This window comes from Eleutherodactylus coqui, chromosome 13, assembly GCF_035609145.1.
Source record: "Eleutherodactylus coqui strain aEleCoq1 chromosome 13, aEleCoq1.hap1, whole genome shotgun sequence".
In the NCBI taxonomy this organism is placed as follows: Eukaryota; Metazoa; Chordata; class Amphibia; order Anura; family Eleutherodactylidae; genus Eleutherodactylus; species Eleutherodactylus coqui.
Window position 1 is genome coordinate 1,913,651 of NC_089849.1, and position 21,157 is coordinate 1,934,807.

The 21,157-nt window shown below is 56.4% G+C and overlaps 1 protein-coding gene across 3 annotated transcripts in view; it reads left to right on the top strand.

Annotated features, from left to right (window-relative positions):
• Positions 1–1,679: 1,679 nt before the first annotated feature.
• SULF2 (sulfatase 2) overlaps positions 1,680–21,157 on the top strand; it is a 98,928-nt gene continuing 79,450 nt past the window's right edge. The window contains exon 1 of one of the 3 annotated variants that reach the window (XM_066588140.1): positions 1,680–1,753. The gene's annotated coding sequence lies outside the window, so the exon portion shown is untranslated. Of the gene's footprint in view, positions 1,758–21,157 lie in introns of all 3 variants that reach the window. The other 2 variants (XM_066588142.1, XM_066588141.1) reach the window with 2 other exon arrangements.

The following is a 21,157-nucleotide window of genomic DNA, read 5'->3' on the forward strand; positions in this document are numbered from 1 at the left end:
CTTTCCTCCCACTAAAAGCAGTCACCAATGGTACTTACCTCCCGTTAGAGGTAGTCGCCAGGACTGCAACAGGCACTTGCCTCCCGCTAGAAGCAGTCATCAACAGTACTTACCTCCCGCTAGAAGCAGTCATCAACAGTACTTACCTCCCACTAGTAGTCACCAGGACTCCAGCAGGTACTTACCTCCGCTAGAAGCAGTCACCAATGGTACTTACCTCCCGCTAGAGGTAGGCGCCAAGACTGCAACAGGTACTTGCGTCCCGCTAGAAGTAGTCGCCAGGACTGCAGCAGGTACCTACCTCCCGCTGAAAGTAGTCGCCAGGACTGCAGCAGGTACCTACCTCCCGCTGAAAGTAGTCGCCAGGACTGCAGCAGGTACTTACCTCCCACTAAAATTAGATGCCAGGACTGCAGCAGGTACTTACCTCCTGCTAGAGGCAGTCACCAATGGTACTTACCTCCCGCTACAAGTAGTCGCCAGGACTGCAGCAGGTACTTACCTCCCGCTAGAGGCAGTCATCAACCGTACTTACCTCCCACTAGAAGTAGTCACCAACAGTACTCACCTCCCGCTAGAAGTAGTTGCACGGACTGCAGCAGCTACTTACCTCCCGCTAGAAGTAGTCACCAACAGTACTTACCTCCCGCTAGAAGTAGTTGCACGGACTGCAGCAGCTACTTACCTCCCGCTAGAAGTAGTCACCAACAGTACTTACCTCCCGCTAGAGGTAGTCGCCAGGACTGCAGAAGGTACTTACTTCCCTCTAGAAGCAGTCATCAACAGCACTTACCTCCTGCTAGAGGCAGTCATCAACAGTACTTACCTTCCCCTAGAAGTAGTCGCCAGGACTGCAGAAGCTACTTACCTCCCGCTAGAAGTAGTTGCCAGGACTGCAGCAGGTACTTACCCCCCGCTAGAATTAATCGCCAGGACTGCAGCAGCTACTTACCTTCTGCTAGAGGCAGTCACCAACAGTACTTACCTTCCGCTAGAAGTAGTCACCCAGACTCCAGCAGGTACTTACCTCCCACTAGAAGCAGTCACCAATGGTACTTACCTCCCGCTAAAAGTAGTCTCCAGGACTGCAGCAGGTACTTACCTCCCGCTAGAATTAGATGCCAGGACTGCAGCAGCTACTTACCTTCCGCCAGAAGTAGTCGCCAGGACTGCAGCAGCTACTTAGCTCCGGATAGAGGCAGTCACCAACGGTACTTACCTCCCGCAAAAAGTAGTCGCCAGGACTGCAGCAGGTACTTACCTCCTGCTAGAATTAGTCGCCAGGACTGCAGCAGCTACTTACCTCCCACTAGAGGCAGTTATCAATAGTACTTACCTCCCGCTAGAAGTAGTCACCAGGACTGCAGAAAGTACTTCCCTCCCGCTAGAAGCATTCACCAACGGTACTTACCTCCCACTAGAAGTAGTCGCCAGGACTCCAACGCTACTTACCTCCTGCTAGAAGTAGTTGCCAGGACTGCAGCAGGTACTTACCGCCCGCTATAAGTAGTCACCAAGAGAACAGCAGTACTTCACTATAAGTACCTACCTACCTCCCTGCTATTTATAGTCGCCAGCGGTACTTACCTCGCACTCCGGCTCTCCGTTGGACGTGAGATTCGGCGGTGGGCGGAGCGGCCGCGATGGGGCGGGGCTATGACGGAGCGGGCGGGGCTGCGGTGGGGCGGCTCCGGGCTCAGTGGAGAAGCGGCGGCCGGAGGAGCGACACCTGCAGCGGCGGCGGGAGCGACAGGTAGGTGAGAGCCGGGGGCCCTGCGTGCAGCCGCCGGTATATATGCATCCTCCTCCCTGCGCTGCCGGCTGTATGTGTGTGTGTATATATATATACTCCTGTATGTGCAGGCGGGTATATATGTATCTCCAGCCATTATATATATATATTCCTCCCCCTCCTCCCTGCGCTGCCGGCTGTATATATATTCCTGTATGTGCAGGCGGGTATATATGTATCTCCAGCCGTTATATATACATACACCCTCCTCCCTGCACTGCCGGCTGTGTATATATATACTCCTGTGTGTGCCGGCGGGTATATATGTATCCTCCTCCCTGCGCTGCCGGCTGTATGTGTGTGTGTATATATATACTCCTGTATGTGCAGGCGGGTATATATGTATCTCCAGCCGTTATATATACATACACCCTCCTCCCTGCACTGCCGGCTGTGTATATATATACTCCTGTATGTGCCGGCGGGTATATATGTGTCTCCAGCCGTTATATATACATACACCCCCCCTCCCTGCGCTGCCGGCTGTATGTATATATATATTCCTGTATGTGCCGGCGGGTATATATGTGTCTCCAGCCGTTATATATACATACACCCTCCTCCCTGCACTGCCGGCGCTATATATATATATATATACACTCCTGTGTGTGCCGGCGGGTATATATGTATCTCCAGCCATTATATATTCCTCCTCCTCCTCCCTGCGCTGCCGGCTATATGTATATATATACACTCCTGTATGTGCAGGCGGGTATATATGTATCTCCAGCCATTATATATATATTCCTCCCCCTCCTCCCTGCGCTGCCGGCTGTGTGTACATACGGTATATATTCCTGTATATGTCTCCTGCCAGGGGTTCTACACAGTGTGGGTATATACTCTGCCGCCCGCTATATACCCGTCTCCTCCGGTCACATCATATAGTCGGGTGGTTTTCTACGCCGGTAGCGCTCTCGGTGTTGATAAGTGTTCTATATCCGCACTTACCTCCCCGCGGCCTCATATTGCGCCCGTGCGGCGGCCGGCGGTGTTCTGTGCTGACTATATTAAAAGCGCCACTTTGTGATAGTTTGGCGCGTATTTGACTGTCGTAAAGAGAATAAGCGCGGCGGCCGCTCAGCGCACTACAGTCAGCACCATGAATGTCAGGAGGCTGCAAGAGAGCCGTCACAGCTATCAGCAGTATAACCCCGCAGCGGGGGGCCAAGTATCCCTCATAGTAAACCTGACTTACTACATCATAGGGTGTCACATGATGCAGGCAGCGCCCGTCCTTACATAATGGACTAAGGTGTATGTTCTGGGTATTCCGGGATATTCTCCATGTAATGTGCCCCATATAATGCGGATATGGCCCCGTGTGGGGTTATCTGGGGATATAGCCTGTATAATGCGGATATGACGCCGTGTGATATTGTCCAGGGGATATGCCCTGTGGTATTATCTGGGGATATGCCTTGTATAATGCAGCTAAGACGCCATGTGGTATTATCTGGGGATACAGTGCTGCGCGGTATCACACGGGGGGGATATGTCGGCGCGGTATCACACGGGGGGGATATGTCGGCGCGGTATCACACGGGGGGCAGGATACGGTGCGGTGTCTCTCCATAAATGGTTTTTCTCCTAAGCCGCCCTCATGAGTGAAGTGTCATGGCTGTGCTGGCGCCCCCGGTTACCCCGGATTATCCGCTCTACATGCGGTTGCCCCGGTGATGCCTCTTGCTCTTCAGGAAGGTGGCTGAAGTGCAGCGCGGCGGCGGGGGGCTCATTCTGGGCGGCAGCGGCTCGCAGGATCCAGCAGAGAAGAGCAGATAGAGCGCCGGATTCCCAATTAGCCCCTGGTGTGCTCCCTTTCAGCAGCTCGGCGGCCGGCTTGTAATGCGGCGCGGCTTCTGGAAGTCGCCAATCTGCCGCTTGACTTTATTTTAATCACGTACAAAGCCGGTTTGAGCCGCCAAGTTCCATGTGACCCCGAGGGAGATCCGAGGGGGTCACATACTTCATGGCTGCAGGCCTGGGAAGTAAATCTGACCCTCAGATGCGCCCGCTCCCTTCTACGGGCGGCACAATCCCCGCTGATTTGCGTATTTGCGCACGTATATGACGTCTGTGACTAAGATGGCGGCATGCGGTAGGTGGGCCCATTACAGTCAACAGGATTGTGGAAATACGCCGTTAGCGCAACTGATGGACGCGCCCGCCTCGCAGGACGCCGCAGGAAGGACGCAGCTCCCGTTTCCACAGGCTTTCTGCGCGCATTCTCCGGTTTTTTGGATTGTTTTTTTTTTTTTTTGGGTGCATAAAAAAACCGGAGGGAATGCGAGCAGAAAGTCTATGGAAACGGGAGCTGCGTCCGCCAGGTGAGGGAAGTTACTGCAAGTGGAGACCTCCAGAGAGGGCCACAGGCTCCCTGCTCTTACATCATATCACCGCGTCCTCCGGAGGGGGCCACAGGCTCCCTGCTCTTACATCATATCACCGCGACCTCCGGAGAGGGCCACAGGCTCCCTGCTCTTACATCATATCACCGCGTCCTCCGGAGAGGGCCACAGGCTCCCTGCTCTTACATCATATCACCGCGACCTCCGGAGAGGGCCACAGGCTCCCTGCTCTTACATCATATCACCGCGTCCTCCGGAGAGGGCCACAGGCTCCCTGCTCTTACATCATATCACCGCGACCTCCGGAGAGGGCCACAGGCTCCCTGCTCTTACATCATATCACCGTCACCTCCGGAGAGGGCCACAGGCTCCCTGCTCTTACATCATATCACCGTCACCGCGTCCTCCGGAGAGGGCCACAGGCTCCCTGCTCTTACATCATATCACCGTCACCGCGTCCTCCGGAGAGGGCCACAGGCTCACTGCTCTTACATCATGTTACCGTCACCGCGTCCTCCGGAGAGGGCCACAGGCTCCCTGCTCTTACATCATATCACCGCGACCTCCGGAGAGGGCCACAGGCTCCCTGCTCTTACATCATATCACCGAGACCTCCGGAGAGGGCCACAGGCTCACTGCTCTTACATCATATCACCACGACCTCCGGAGAGGGCCACAGGCTCCCTGCTCTTACATCATATCACCGCGACCTCCGGAGAGGGCCACAGGCTCCCTGCTCTTACATCATATCACCGCGTCCTCCGGAGAGGGCCACAGGCTCCCTGCTCTTACATCATATCACCGCGTCCTCCGGAGAGGGCCACAGGCTCCCTGCTCTTACATCATATCACCGAGACCTCCGGAGAGGGCCACAGGCTCCCTGCTCTTACATCATATCACCGAGACCTCCGGAGAGGGCCACAGGCTCACTGCTCTTACATCATATCACCACGACCTCCGGAGAGGGCCACAGGCTCCCTGCTCTTACATCATATCACCGCGACCTCCGGAGAGGGCCACAGGCTCCCTGCTCTTACATCATATCACCGCGTCCTCCGGAGAGGGCCACAGGCTCCCTGCTCTTACATCATATCACCGCGTCCTCCGGAGAGGGCCACAGGCTCCCTGCTCTTACATCATATCACCGCGTCCTCCGGAGAGGGCCACAGGCTCCCTGCTCTTACATCATATCACCGCGTCCTCCGGAGAGGGCCACAGGCTCACTGCTCTTACATCATATCACCGTCACCGCGACCTCCGGAGAGGGCCACAGGCTCACTGCTCTTACATCATATCACCGCGTCCTCCGGAGAGGGCCACAGGCTCACTGCTCTTACATCATATCACCGCGACCTCCGGAGAGGGCCACAGGCTCCCTGCTCTTACATCATATCACCGCGTCCTCCGGGGAGGGCCACAGGCTCCCTGCTCTTACATCATGTCACCGCGACCTCCGGAGAGGGCCACAGGCTCCCTGCTCTTACATCATGTCACCGCGACCTCCGGAGAGGGCCACAGGCTCACTGCTCTTACATCATATCACCGCGACCGCGCCCTCCGGAGAGGGCCACAGGCTCACTGCTCTTACATTATATCACCGTCACCGCGTCCTCCGGAGAGGGCCACAGGCTCACTGCTCTTACATCATATCACCGCGTCCTCCGGAGAGGGCCACAGGCTCACTGCTCTTACATCATATCACCGTCACCGCGACCTCCGGAGAGGGCCACAGGCTCACTGCTCTTACATCATATCACCGTCACCGCGACCTCCGGAGAGGGCCACAGGCTCCCTGCTCTTACATCATATCACCGCGACCTCCGGAGAGGGCCACAGGCTCACTGCTCTTACATCATATCACCGTCACCGCGTCCTCCGGAGAGGGCCACAGGCTCCTTGCTCTTACATCATATCACCGTCACCGCGACCTCCAGAGAGGGCCACAGGCTCACTGCTCTTACATCATATCACCGCGTCCTCTGGAGAGGGCCACAGGCTCACTGCTCTTACATCATATCACCGCGACCTCCGGAGAGGGCCACAGGCTCACTGCTCTTACATCATATCACCGCGTCCTCCGGAGAGGGCCACAGGCTCACTGCTCTTACATCATATCACCGCGACCTCCAGAGAGGGCCACAGGCTCCCTGCTCTTACATCATATCACCGCGTCCTCCGGAGAGGGCCACAGGCTCACTGCTCTTACATCATATCACCGCGACCTCCGGAGAGGGCCACAGGCTCACTGCTCTTACATCATATCACCGTCACCGCGTCCTCCGGAGAGGGCCACAGGCTCCCTGCTCTTACATCATATCACCGCGTCCTCCGGAGAGGGCCACAGGCTCCCTGCTCTTACATCATATCACCGCGTCCTCCGGAGGGGGCCACAGGCTCCCTGCTCTTACATCATATCACCGCGTCCTCCGGAGGGGGCCACAGGCTCCCTGCTCTTACATCATATCACCGCGTCCTCCGGAGGGGGCCACAGGCTCCCTGCTCTTACATCATATCACCGCGTCCTCCGGAGAGGGCCACAGGCTCCCTGCTCTTACATCATATCACCGTGTCCTCCGGAGAGGGCCACAGGCTCCCTGCTCTTACATCATATCACCGCGTCCTCCGGAGAGGGCCACAGGCTCCCTGCTCTTACATCATATCACCGCGTCCTCCGGAGAGGGCCACAGGCTCCCTGCTCTTACATCATATCACCGCGTCCTCCGGAGAGGGCCACAGGCTCCCTGCTCTTACATCATATCACCGCGTCCTCCGGAGAGGGCCACAGGCTCCCTGCTCTTACATCATATCACCGCGTCCTCCGGAGAGGGCCACAGGCTCCCTGCTCTTACATCATATCACCGCGTCCTCCGGAGAGGGCCACAGGCTCACTGCTCTTACATCATATCACCGTCATTGCGTCCTCCGGAGAGGGCCACAGGCTCCCTGCTCTTACATCATATCACCGCGACCTCCGGAGAGGGCCACAGGCTCCCTGCTCTTACGTCATATCACCGCGTCCTCCGGAGAGGGCCACAGGCTCACTGCTCTTACATCATATCACCGCGACCTCCGGAGAGGGCCACAGGCTCACTGCTCTTACATCATATCACCGCGTCCTCCGGAGAGGGCCACAGGCTCACTGCTCTTACATCATATCACCGTCACCGCGTCCTCCGGAGAGGGCCACAGGCTCCCTGCTCTTACATCATATCACCGCGTCCTCCGGAGAGGGCCACAGGCTCACTGCTCTTACATCATATCACCGCGACCTCCGGAGAGGGCCACAGGCTCCCTGCTCTTACATCATATCACCGCGTCCTCCGGAGAGGGCCACAGGCTCCCTGCTCTTACATCATATCACCGCGTCCTCCGGAGAGGGCCACAGGCTCACTGCTCTTACATCATATCACCGTCATTGCGTCCTCCGGAGAGGGCCACAGGCTCCCTGCTCTTACATCATATCACCGCGACCTCCGGAGAGGGCCACAGGCTCCCTGCTCTTACGTCATATCACCGCGTCCTCCGGAGAGGGCCACAGGCTCCCTGCTCTTACATCATATCACCGCGTCCTCCGGAGAGGGCCACAGGCTCCCTGCTCTTACATCATATCACCGCGTCCTCCGGAAAGGGCCACAGGCTCCCTGCTCTTACATCATATCACGCGTCCTCCGGAGAGGGCCACAGGCTCACTGCTCTTACATCATGTCACCGTCACCGCGTCCTCCGGAGAGGGCCACAGGCTCACTGCTCTTACATCATGTCACCGCGTCCTCCGGAGAGGGCCACAGGCTCCCTGCTCTTACATCATATCACCGCGTCCTCCGGAGAGGGCCACAGGCTCCCTGCTCTTACATCATATCACCGCGTCCTCCGGAGAGGGCCACAGGCTCCCTGCTCTTACATCATATCACCGCGTCCTCCGGAGAGGGCCACAGGCTCCCTGCTCTTACATCATATCACCGCGTCCTCCGGAGAGGGCCACAGGCTCCCTGCTCTTACATCATATCACCGTCACCGCGACCTCCGGAGAGGGCCACAGGCTCCCTGCTCTTACATCATATCACCGTCACCGCGACCTCCGGAGAGGGCCACAGGCTCACTGCTCTTACATCATGTCACCGTCACCGCGTCCTCCGGAGAGGGCCACAGGCTCCCTGCTCTTACAGTAAGGCCTAATTCCCATGGGCGAAAATCCGTCGCATTGCCCCGCAGCTATTGGCTTCCATTGAACCTAATAGCGCAATACTCACGGTGCCAATTACACCGTGAAATTCCGCCCCGTGAAATCACCTGTAATCACCCCCGGCATGTTCTATTTGCCGCCGGCGTACGCGCGGACGGCTTCTATTGCAGCCAATAGAAGCCGTCCATCACGCTATCTTCCGCTGTAGCACAGTGGTTGATAGCATGCAAATGCTTCCCCGCCCACCGACGCCTGCATCGTGACGTGGTGGGCGCATGCAACATCAGGCAGCGGATCTGGAGGTAAGTATGGTGTCTCTGGTGGGGAGGGGGGCATTAGGCCTAAAGAGCCCCCTTCTATGTTGTAGAAACCTTCTAACCTCTAGATGTAGAGAGCGCCCCCTTGTTACAGTCCTGGGTATAATAGATGATGGGAGAGATCTCTGTACTGACCCCTAATATATTATACGTAGTTATTAGAGCGCCCCCTTGTTACAGTCCTCGGTATAATAGATGATGGGAGAGATCTCTGTACTGACCCCTGATATATCTATACATAGTTATTAGAGCGCCCCCTTGTTACAGTCCTGGATATAATAGATGATGGGAGAGATCTCTGTACTGACCCCTAATATATTATACGTAGTTATTAGAGCGCCCCCTTGTTACAGTCCTCGGTATAATAGATGATGGGAGAGATCTCTGTACTGACCCTGATATATTATACATAGTTATTAGAGCGCCCCCTTGTTACAGTCCTGGGTATAATAGATCAGGTGTCCCCAGCTCCAGTCCTCAGGGACCACCAACAGGTCATGTTTTCAGGATATCCTATGATGAGTACACCTGTGGCAATGTCTGAGGCACTGACAATAATTGCAACGCTGAGGAGATCCTGAAAGCATGACCTGTTGGGGTCCCTGAGAACTGGAGTTGAGGAACACTGTAATAGATGATGGAGAGATCTCTGTACTGACCCCTCCAGTACTGCCCCCTGTGGTACCCCACTAGTAACGGTGACCCCCCCCCCCCCCCCGTTCGATACTGGCCCCCCCCCGGTACCCCACTAGTAACGGTGAATCCCCCCCCTCCGATATTGGCCCCACGTGGTACCCCACTAGTAACGGTGAATCCCCCCCCCCCCCCTCCGATATTGGCCCCACGTGGTACCCCACTAGTAACGGTGACCCCCCCCCCCCCTCCGATACTGGTCCCCCGTGGTACCCTTCCTTAGTAACGGTGACCCCTCCCTTAGTAACGGTGACCACCCCCCCTCCGGTACTGTCCCCCCGTGGTACCCCACTAGTAACGGTTCACCCCCCCCCCCCTTCGATACTGGCCCCCCATGGTACCCTCCCTTAGTAACAGTGACCCCCCCCCCCTCCCTAGTAACGGTGACCCCCCCCGGATACTGGCCTCCCGTGGTACCCCACTGGTAACGGTGACACCCCCCCCCAATACTGGCCCCCCCCGTGGTACCCTCCCTTAGTAACGGTGACCCCCCCCCCCTTAATAACGGTGACAACCCCCCTTCCGGTTCTGTCCCCCCCCGGTACCCCACTGGTAACGGTGAATCCCCCCCCCCCTCCGATATTGGCCGCACGTGGTACCCCACTAGTAACGGTGAATCCCCCCCCCCTCCGATATTGGCCCCACGTGGTACCCCACTAGTAACGGTGAATCCCCCCCCCCTCCGATATTGGCCCCACGTGGTACCCCACTAGTAACGGTGACCCCACCCCCCCTCCGGTACTGTCCCCCCGTGGTACCCCACTAGTAACGGTTCACCCCCCCCCCTTTCGATACTGGCCCCCCATGGTACCCTCCCTTAGTAACAGTGACCCCCCCCCCCCTCCCTAGTAACGGTGACCCCCCCCCCCCCGGATACTGGCCTCCCGTGGTACCCCACTGGTAACGGTGACACCCCCCCCCCAATACTGGCCCCCCCGTGGTACCCTCCCTTAGTAACGGTGACCCCCCCCCCTTAATAACGGTGACAACCCCCCTTCCGGTTCTGTCCCCCCGTGGTACCCCACTAGTAACGGTTCACCCCCCCCTTCGATACTGGCCCCCTGTGGTACCCCACTAGTAACGGTGACCCCCCCCATGGATACTGGCCCCCCGTGGTACTCCCCTTAGTAACTGTGACCCAATCAGAGCATGTCTATTTATAACCCCCTCTGCTTTCTATCACTGACCAGTTACCCCCTTACACACATTCTCCCCAGACCAAGCATCTCATGTTATATACCAACCTTTCATGCGGCACAGCATCAAACCCTTTGGGAGAGCCCAGATACACAAGATCCTGTGACTCCCCGGTCCTTCTAGAACTTACCTCCTCGTGGAAGCTGATCAGGTTGGTGTGACAGGAGCGATCTCTCATCAACCCGCTGATACGGAGTTATACTGATATTGTCCTTGAGGTCCTCCAGGATGGCATCTCTTAGAAACCCCTCAAACATTTCACCCACAATAGAAGTCAGACTTACCAGTCTGTAGTTTCCAGGGTCAATTTTTGACCCATTTTGAATATCGGCACCACATTGACTATGCGCCAATCCAGTGGAACAGACTCGCCACTATAGAATCCTTAAATATAAGTGAACAAGGGTCTATGTATCACATTACTGAATTCCCTTATAACCCGGGGGTGTACGCCATCGTAATCTATTTAAGACAGCTCTGCACGTGTTTCTGGATTAGGTTCCATTTACACGGGACGAATGTTGGGCAAACGATGCCCGACAGTCATCCTCTCTCCCGTGCTGTCACACAGTAGCTAGTAGTACTAGCTCACTCAGAGGGGCCAGCAGGGGGGTGGGGCAGTGCAGGAGATTACTCTCCTCGCTCCTCCCCCTTCTCCATTGACTAAATACAGCGGCGGTTCGCTACCGAACGGCCGCTACAGACACTGAGCGATGAGCTTTATGCTGCATAAACGATGAGCTCATCGTTTAGCACAAATAGCGTCAGTTCAGTACTTAAGGGATGCTGTATTAAGTCAATGGAGAAATCTCCTGCACTGCCCCGTCCCCTGCTGGCCACTCCGTGAGCGAGACAGCTCTGCTAGCTCCCGTGCTCGGAGCGAGGAAACACAGGGACGAGTGTCTGGCATCGTTTGCTAGACATTCATGCCATGTAAATGGAGCTTTAGACCGCGGACAGTTAGTGGAGAGTTTACTTTTATCACATTTCATTTTCCTCTGAATACACTGTAGAAAAAACTGTTTAATAGACTTGCTTTCTGCTCCTCGGCCTCTACAATTTCTCCTGCATTCAGTATTTAATCTTTTGACTCTTTATGTAGTTTGGGGTTATAATAAGTCTCACAATCTTTCCCGCGTTTATCTGATTTTGACACCATTTTTTTTTCTTGTATGTTTTTAGCTTTTCTTCGCTGCCTTCTTGTTCTCGTAGTTTAAACTTTCTGCTGTTTATTGCCCCTTTACATCTTTATTGCCTTCCCCCCCCCCATTGGTTTACCTGGTTTTCGCCTTTTATTCCTGTAAGGTATGACCCGCTCACAGTAAGTAACTAGGAGGCTAACATTTCCCATTTATTACTGTACCCTTATTTTTGAGGTCACTGTCCCAGTCAGTAAGGATAAGGGCATCACTAATCTGATGGAACTTGGCCTTCCTAAAGTTTAGTATTTTCGTAGCTCCCCGATAAAACTCTCTTGAAGGACAAATGGAAATGTATTGTATTCTGGTCACTATTACCCGGTGCCCCCCGCCTGCACCCCTGTTATTCTGTCAGGTCTGTTGGTTAAGTCCATAATGGTCGCCCCTCTAGTAGGGTCCAGTACAAGTTGGGGAAGGTAATTATCTTTAGTTATTGATAGGAAGTTGTTACCTTTATGAGATCCGCAGGTTTCGGCTCCCCAGTTTATATCCGGGTAGTTAAAGTCCCCATAATAATTACCTCATTGTGATTGGCTGCTTCATCGATTTGCTTCAATAATAATAGATTTTTGGTGGCTACTGTTATATTCGGTGTCTATAGATCCCCTCTGAGGATCTAACTTGTTCCCCCCATGTATTTCCACCCATAGAGACTCCACATGTTTATTTCCCTCCCATATATCTTCCCGTAATGTGGGCTTTAAACAGTATTTTACAGACAAGCCCCTCCCCCTTTCTGTTTTTTACAATGTCTTCTGAACAGAATGTAACCTTGTAATTTCACCGCCCAGTCACAGCTTTCATCCAACCAGGTCTCCGTTATTCCCACTATGTCGTAGTTTTCCTCAGACATTATTACTTCTAGTTTGTCTGCTTTATTGGTCAGACTTCCAGCATCAGTCACCATACAGTTTAGAAGGCTTTGGTTACTTTTTATATTACGTGTATCCCTACTAACTGTTCTGCCAGTTCTAACTTTACAAGCCCTTAGCACCACTCCGCCTTCATTTTGATTACTTAGTCCCAGGTGTATCTCCCCCCTGAAGCCCTTCTTCCTGCACCAACTCCGGAGCCACATGTTTACCTCCCTAATCTCTTGTTGCCTTTCTGGTGTGGCTTATGGTACACGGAGTATTTCAGAAGATGCTACTTTGGTCCTTGCCCTAAGCTTACATCTTCAGAGGTCTCTGAGACCGACCCGCGATGTGTCAAATTCAAGCGCCAGGAAGACAAGGCACCATTCGACGATCCCGGTCTTCGTGTCAAATTACCCTGTCTGTCCCCCTAATAATGGAGTCGCCCCACCACTAGGACTGGTCTGTCCCCCTGACAATGGAGTCGCCCAACCACTAGGACTGGTCTGTCCCCCTGACAATGGGGCCGCCCCGAGCACTAGGAGCGGTCCGTCCCCCTGACAATGGGGCCGCCCCGAGCACTAGCAGCGGGCCGCCCCGAGCACTAGCAGCGGGCCGCCCCGAGCACTAGGAGCGGGCCGCCCCCCTGACAATGGGGCCGCCCCGAGCACTAGGAGCGGGCCGCCCCGAGCACTAGGAGCGGGCTGCCCCCCTGACAATGGGGCCGCCCCCGAGCACTAGGAGCGGGCCGCCCCCCTGACAATGGGGCCGCCCCCGAGCACTAGGAGCGGGCCGCCCCCCTGACAATGGGGCCGCCCCCGAGCACTAGGAGCGGGCCGCCCCCCTGACAATGGGGCCGCCCCCGAGCACTAGGAGCGGGCCGCCCCCCTGACAATGGGGCCGCCCCCGAGCACTAGGAGCGGGCCGCCCCCCTGACAATGGGGCCGCCCCCGAGCACTAGGAGCGGGCCGCCCCCCTGACAATGGGGCTGCCCCCGAGCACTAGGAGCGGGCCCGCCCCCCTGACAATGGGGCCGCCCCCGAGCACTAGGAGCGGGCCCGCCCCCCTGACAATGGGGCCGCCCCCGAGCACTAGGAGCGGGCCCGCCCCCCTGACAATGGGGCCGCCCCCGAGCACTAGGAGCGGGCCCGCCCCCCTGACAATGGGGCCGCCCCCGAGCACTAGGACCTGTCTAGCCTGCCCTGCGCTCCCTTTCTTAATGGAGCAGACATCCCCCTGGCGGTCAGAGGGCATGTGGTTCTGCAGCAGGGCTAACCCTTTAATGGCATCACGCTCATCTGCCAACTTGTTGGGCTGTGCCAGTTCAGGACTAGCTTTCCTGGATCTCTTACCTCTATCCCTCCTCCTGTCACCCAGCTAGCTGCCTGCTCATCCTGCACCCTCATACTACCAACCACCCCACATCTACCCTCAGTGGGCAGCAAACACCTCTCCATGGTGCCAATGGATCTCAGTGTTACCAGCCGCTCATTTAGATCCAGGATCTGGGCTAACAAATGTGCAACACGCTCACGGTTTCACGCAGCTGTGAATGTGTAACGCGCCTGCGTCTGCATGCGTCCTGTTGCTGCAATACTGGTCCTAAAAGCACCGACTCTCAAAGTTGTGGATTTGTATCAGTTCAATTTGTTTTGTGAGGAAAACTTGTATCGCGGTCCATGTGATTATACAATCTGCGACACAAAGCTGGGAGGGATAGCTAACACGAGGGAAGAGAGAGGATTCAGAAAGATCTAGAAAAGCACAGTGGTCGGCGACTAACAGATTGGTATTCAACAAGGAGAAATGCAAAGTCCTACATCTGGGCAAGAAAAATGAAGAAAGCACATACAGAATGGGAGGAATTGGGCTAAGCAGCAGCACATGTGAAAAAGACTTGGGTATACTAATAGATCATAGACTGAACATGAGTCAGCAATGTGATGCAGCAGCCAAAAAGGCAAACACAATTCTGGGATGTATTAAGAGAAGCATAGAGTCCAGATCACGTGAGGTCATTATCCCCTCTACTCTTCCTTAGTCAGACCTCATCTGGAATACTGGGTCCAGTTCTGGGCACCCCACTTTATACAAGACATAGACAAACGGGAGCAAGTTCAGAGAAGAGTTACCAAGATGGTGAGCGGTCTGCAAATCATGTCCTATGAGGAACGGGTAAAGGATCTGGGAATGTTTAGCAGAAGAGAAGGCTGAGAGGAGACTTAATAGCTGTCTACAAATATCTGAAGGGCTGTCACAGTGCAGAGGGATCAGCCCTATTCTCATCTGTACAAGGAAAGACTAGAAGCAATGGGATGAAACTGAAAGGGAGGAGACACAGATTAGATATTAGACAGTGAGGGGGATCAATGAGTGGAACAGGTTGCCACAGGAGGTGGGGAGTTCTCCTTCAATGGAAGTGTTCAAATAAAGCCTGGACACATATCTGTCTGGGATGATTTAGTGATGCTGCACTGAGCAGGGGGTTGGGCTCGGTGACCCTCGAGGTCCCTTCCAGCTCCACCATTCTAGGATCCGTGAACCTTCTTCACATGGTGATATAGGAAGTAAACGTATTTTTTGTTCACCTCTCCTGTTGGAAATAACTGTGAAATTTTCTGCAGAAACGCAGATAAAATAAGTAAATATCGTGAAGTAGCGTGGCGCGCTCTCGCGGCGTTGGGGCGGTCTCACCCGGGGGATAGACTAGTTCACATGCAGAACGCTGTACCAATATCCCAGGCGGTCCTGTTGCCATTCACATGAATGTGCAGCATGTGCCATCTTGGCGAGGGTTGTGTGCGGACGCCCCAAGATGGTAGCTGGCGCCGGGCGGGCGCCTCGTGTCGGCCCGGCCTCACTGCCACTAGAGAGATGGCATATATCAGCTTCTGTTTTCATGCATCTCACAACCGCCAAACCCACACGATAAAATCACTTGTGTAAATGCGGGTCAACCTGACATGAGCGTTGTCTGGCTACTAGACCTGAACACGGCGGAGCCCCCGCCGCCCGTCCGGCCAATCAGAAATTGCCAAATGTTGGCCGCCACGCCTCCAGCTAAACCACACCCACTTTAAGAAGTGGCGTAAGATGGAGTAATGGACCCAAAGCTTGTTTAATATGCTGAGCGGTATGTAACCGGCGCGGACATTCTGTACCGTCACCCCCCGCGGCGGTCCTGCTCTCACTACTGAGGATTCGTTGAGGTGCGCTCAGAGCGGCTGGCGGCGTGGCCCGCTGTGATTGGACCCGCACGGCGGTTAGGTTCCGTTCGCGCGTCGCTTATATTTCGCAGGTTTAACCCTTTCAATTGAATTAAAATAGAAGGGCTGAAATCCGCGGCCGGCCTGCGCTGTGTGATCGCCGCTTTTGGGAATCCGCGCACTACACACAATACGCAGCGAGTAGAACGCATTGACCGCGGGGTTCGCTCACCTTTTGCGCGCCTTTCATCAGCGGCACGACTGATCTACATAAAAATGGCAAATATTAAAATAAATGTAATTGCTCATTGAAATCGGAGCGTGCGAATCGCCAAGCCCATCCCACAACTGCGCGGCCTGGGGTCACACCGCAGAGATCGCCGTGAATTCTACCTCTGTGATCTGATGCGGATTTGTGCGTGGAGTTCGCTCCGCCGCCGCGCCCGCGAGCCGATGCCAGCGCTGACCTTAACTGCGCCGGATGTTTACATTGTTCTTAGGGCAGAATTTGCACTGAAAATGGCGCGATGATTTCCACCATGTGACTATAACCCGTACGGTAATGATGGACGTGAAGCGAGGGGCTGGGGCACGGCATGACATGATGGGCGCGGCCTGCGCTGGCACACTGTAACAGATCCTGGAGTGACATGATGGGAGTAGTCCTGCTGATGGGGTAATGAGGCGTGCGATGGCTTCTGTACGTGTTGGCGGCCGCCATCGCCTCTGGAGACGCCCCCCGCTGGTGATCGTCTTGTTCTCCTGCTGTGAGAACCGCTTGCTGGATCTTTGTTCTATGGTAGAATACGGAGAGCGCAATTGTTCTGCCGCCAATGACCCGTTTAACCCCCCTCTCCGCGCGGTCCATCCTTTGTGCCCTGCTGTCCTGGGAAGAGGTGCAGCCCCCATTCGGTGATGGAGGGGCCGGTGTGCTGCACAGAATGTGAATGAGCCCCTCACCCGCCAGCGGCCCGTCCCCATGAATGAGCCCCTCACCCGCCCGCAGCCCGTCCCCATGAATGAGCCCCTCACCCGCCCGCGGCCCGTCCCCATGAATGAGCCCCTCACCCGCCCGCGGCCCGTCCCCATGAATGAGCCCCTCACCCGCCCGCGGCCCGTCCCCATGAATGAGCCCCTCACCCCCCCGCGGCCCGTCCCCATGAATGAGCTTTTGTCACTGTTGATCTTCACACTGTGAAAAGACGAAGGGAGAAGCGCGGCACGGAATGCGCAATGTCCCTGCGGCGCCGCGGCCCCGGAGACTTGGAATAATATTTAGGGCAACTTGATGCGGGCAAACTACAGAATGGCCGTTGCCCGCTGGAGCGGCAGTCCTATGTAAAAAGTGTCAGCGAAGAGTGAAGGCCGGATCCGCACGAGCGTATGTATATTTGCGCCACATTGTTGCACATCGTTGCATATTTGTGTTGTTACTTTTGTGCGCAGCGATGCCGCCATTAGGGTAATGCAAGATGTTTCTCTGCGCAAATCCTCCAAAACACGGAGGCCGCTGCATATATCAGTGCGGGCAATACGCACCTGTGACGGTATCAATGGGTCCTGTGTCCGTTATACCCCGCTGTCAGGATCTCTGCTTGCTGTCGGCCCGTCCTGACCTTGTCTGCGCTCACTAGTGCTGACGCATTCAACGTCGCCCGCTGACTGTACGGACCTAGAGGGCGCCACGCCTGCTCCTTATATATGGTTGTAAAGGGGGTCACAGAGCCCTTCCTCCGCCCATCACTGCCCGACATGTTGTGTCCCTCAGCCCCCCGTAATCACAGACCACCCAACATGTTGTGTCCCTCAGCCCCCCCGTAATCACAGACCACCCGACATGTTGTGTCCCTCAGCCCCCCGTAATCACAGACCACCCAACACTTTGTGTCCCTCAGCCCCCCCGTGATCACAGACCACCCAACACGTTGTGTCCCTCAGCCCCCCCGTGATCACAGACCACCCGACATGTTGTGTCCCTCAGCCCCCCCCCCGTGATCACAGACCACCCGACATGTTGTGTCCCTCAGCCCCCCCCCCGTGATCACAGACCACCCGACATGTTGTGTCCCTCAGCCCCCCCCCCCGTGATCACAGACCACCCGACATGTTGTGTCCCTCAGCCCCCCCCCCGTGATCACAGACCACCCGACATGTTGTGTCCCTCAGCCCCCCCCCCCCGTGATCACAGACCACCCGACAGGTTGTGTCCCTCAGCCCCCCGTAATCACAAACCACCCGACATGTTGTGTCCCTCAGCCCCCCCCGTGATCACAAACCACCCGACATGTTGTGTCCCTCAGCCCCCCGTGATCACAGACCACCCGACATGTTGTGTCCCTCAGCCCCCCGTGATCACAAACCACCCGACATGTTGTCCCTCAGCCCCCCGTGATCACAGACCACCCGACATGTTGTGTCCCTCAGCCCCCCATAATCACAGACCACCCGACATGTTGTGTCCCTCAGCCCCCCGTGATCACAGACCACCCGACATGTTGTATCCCTCAGCCCCCCGTGATCACAGACCACCCGACAGGTTGTGTCCCTCAGCCCCCCGTAATCACAAACCACCCGACATGTTGTGTCCCTCAGCCCCCCGTAATCACAAACCACCCGACATGTTGTGTCCCTCAGCCCCCCGTGATCACAGACCACCCGACATGTTGTGTCCCTCAGCCCCCCGTGATCACAAACCACCCGACATGTTGTCCCTCAGCCCCCCGTAATCACAAACCACCCGACAGGTTGTGTCCCTCAGCCCCCCATAATCACAGACCACCCGACATGTTGTGTCCCTCAGCCCCACCGTGATCACAGACCACCCGACATGTTGTGTCCCTCAGCCCCGCGTAATCACAAACCACCCGACATGTTGTGTCCCTCAGCCCCCCGTGATCACAGACCACCCGACATGTTGTGTCCCTCAGCCCCCCGTAATCACAAACCACCCGACAGGTTGTGTCCCTCAGCCCCCCGTGATCACAGACCACCCGACATGTTGTCCCTCAGCCCCCCGTGATCACAGACCACCCGACATGTTGTGTCCCTCAGCCCCCCGTGATCACAGACCACCCGACATGTTGTGTCCCTCAGCCCCCCATAATCACAGACCACCCGACATGTTGTGTCCCTCAGCCCCCCGTGATCACAGACCACCCGACATGTTGTATCCCTCAGCCCCCCGTGATCACAGACCACCCGACATGTTGTCCCTCAGCCCCCCGTGATCACAGACCACCCGACATGTTGTGTCCCTCAGCCCCCCATAATCACAGACCACCCGACATGTTGTGTCCCTCAGCCCCCCGTGATCACAGACCACCCGACAGGTTGTGTCCCTCAGCCCCCCGTAATCACAGACCACCCGACAGGTTGTGTCCCTCAGCCCCCCGTGATCACAGACCACGCGACATGTTGTATCCCTCAGCCCCCCCCGTGATCACAGACCACCCGACATGTTGTGTCCCTCAGCCCCCCGTGATCACAGACCACCCGACAGGTTGTGTCCCTCAGCCCCCCGTAATCACAGACCACCCGACAGGTTGTGTCCCTCAGCCCCCCGTAATCACAAACCACCCGACATGTTGTGTCCCTCAGCCCCCCGTGATCACAAACCACCCGACATGTTGTCCCTCAGCCCCCCGTGATCACAGACCACCCGACAGGTTGTGTCCCTCAGCCCCCCGTGATCGCAGACCACCCGACAGGTTGTGTCCCTCAGCCCCCCGTAATCACAGACCACCCGACATGTTGTGTCCCTCAGCCCCCCCGTGATCACAGACCACCCGACATGTTGTGTCCCTCAGCCCCCCCCGTAATCACAGACCACCCGACATGTTGTGTCCCTCAGCCCCCCCCGTAATCACAGACCACCCGACATGTTGTGTCCCTCAGCCCCCCCCGTAATCACAGACCACCCGACATGTTGTGTCCCTCAGCCCCCCCGTAATCACAGACCACCCGACATGTTGTGTCCCTCAGCCCCCCCCCCCGTAATCACAGACCACCCGACATGTTGTGTCCCTCAGCCCCCCCCCCCCCCCCGTGATCACAGACCACCCGACATGTTGTGTCCCTCAGCCCCCCCCCCCCCCCCGTGATCACAGACCACCCGACATGTGTCCCTCAGCCCCCCCCCCGTGATCGCAGACCACCCGACATGTGTCCCTCAGCCCCCCCCCCCGTGATCGCAGACCACCCGACAGGTTGTGTCCCTCAGCCCCCCGTGATCACAGACCACCCGACATGTTGTGTCCCTCAGCCCCCCGTGATCACAGACCACCCGACATGTGTCCCTCAGCCCCCCCCCCCCCCGTGATCGCAGACCACCCGACAGGTTGTGTCCCTCAGCCCCCCCGTAATCACAGACCACCCGACATGTGTCCCTCAGCCCCCCGTAATCACAGACCACCCGACAAGTACATTTTATTAAAAAAAAACCCCTCCCATTTAGCGCTGACCTAAGTATTGACACCCCTTGGTATGACACGTGTAGCTCTGGGGTCGCCCATCCCTCTTCATCATCTCTGAGGGGGTCTCTTCTGATTGGAGTCACCTGGGGTAAATCCAGCTTCTTGGACATAAGGCCCCCATCGGTCTCACCGCTCACAATCCATATCAGAGCCAAAACCAATCCATGAGGACAGAATTGCCTGCAGTGCTCAGAGACAGGATTGTGTGGAGGCGCAGATCTGGAGAAGCTGCAAAAACATTTCTACTGCCCTGAAAGTCCCCAAGAGCCCAGCGGCCCCCACAATACTTACATGGAAGAACCACCAGGACTATTCTAGAGCCGCCGACCCACCAGACTAAGGGGGAGAAGGGTCTGGTAAGAGAGGAGACCAAGAGCCCAGCGGCCACTTTGGCTGAGCTCCAAAGATCCTGTGTGCTGCTGGACGGGGGACCCACGTGCCGGGCAGCGGAGGGTGGACGGGGGTGCCAGCTCAGGGCGGCAGCTAATCTCCGCTGGAAGGCTTACTCTAAGCGGATTAGCCCCAGGATCTGCACTCGCGAGGGGCGCTGGGAGATCCAGATTGTCTGTCGGGGTCCGCTAGCTTTGGATAGTTGGGTGGCCTTTCTCAGCGGCGCGGAGGGGGTTGTCTACAATGGCGCTGCCGTTTGTATTGATGGTCACACATTTCTGGTCCACCTCGTATATTCGCCGTGTGATTGCTGTCGCCCCTCTCCTTGGGATTCTGTTTGTTCCCCCGCCGGGGGCGAAATGGCGCAGACTGCGATCAGGGGGGCACCGTGAGGCAGAAGTCTAGAGATTAGATTGTGAGCTCCTGGGGTCAAGAATGATGGGATTAGATTGTGAGCTCCTGGGGTCGGGGATGATGGGAGTGACACACTGTGTGATGGGGGATTA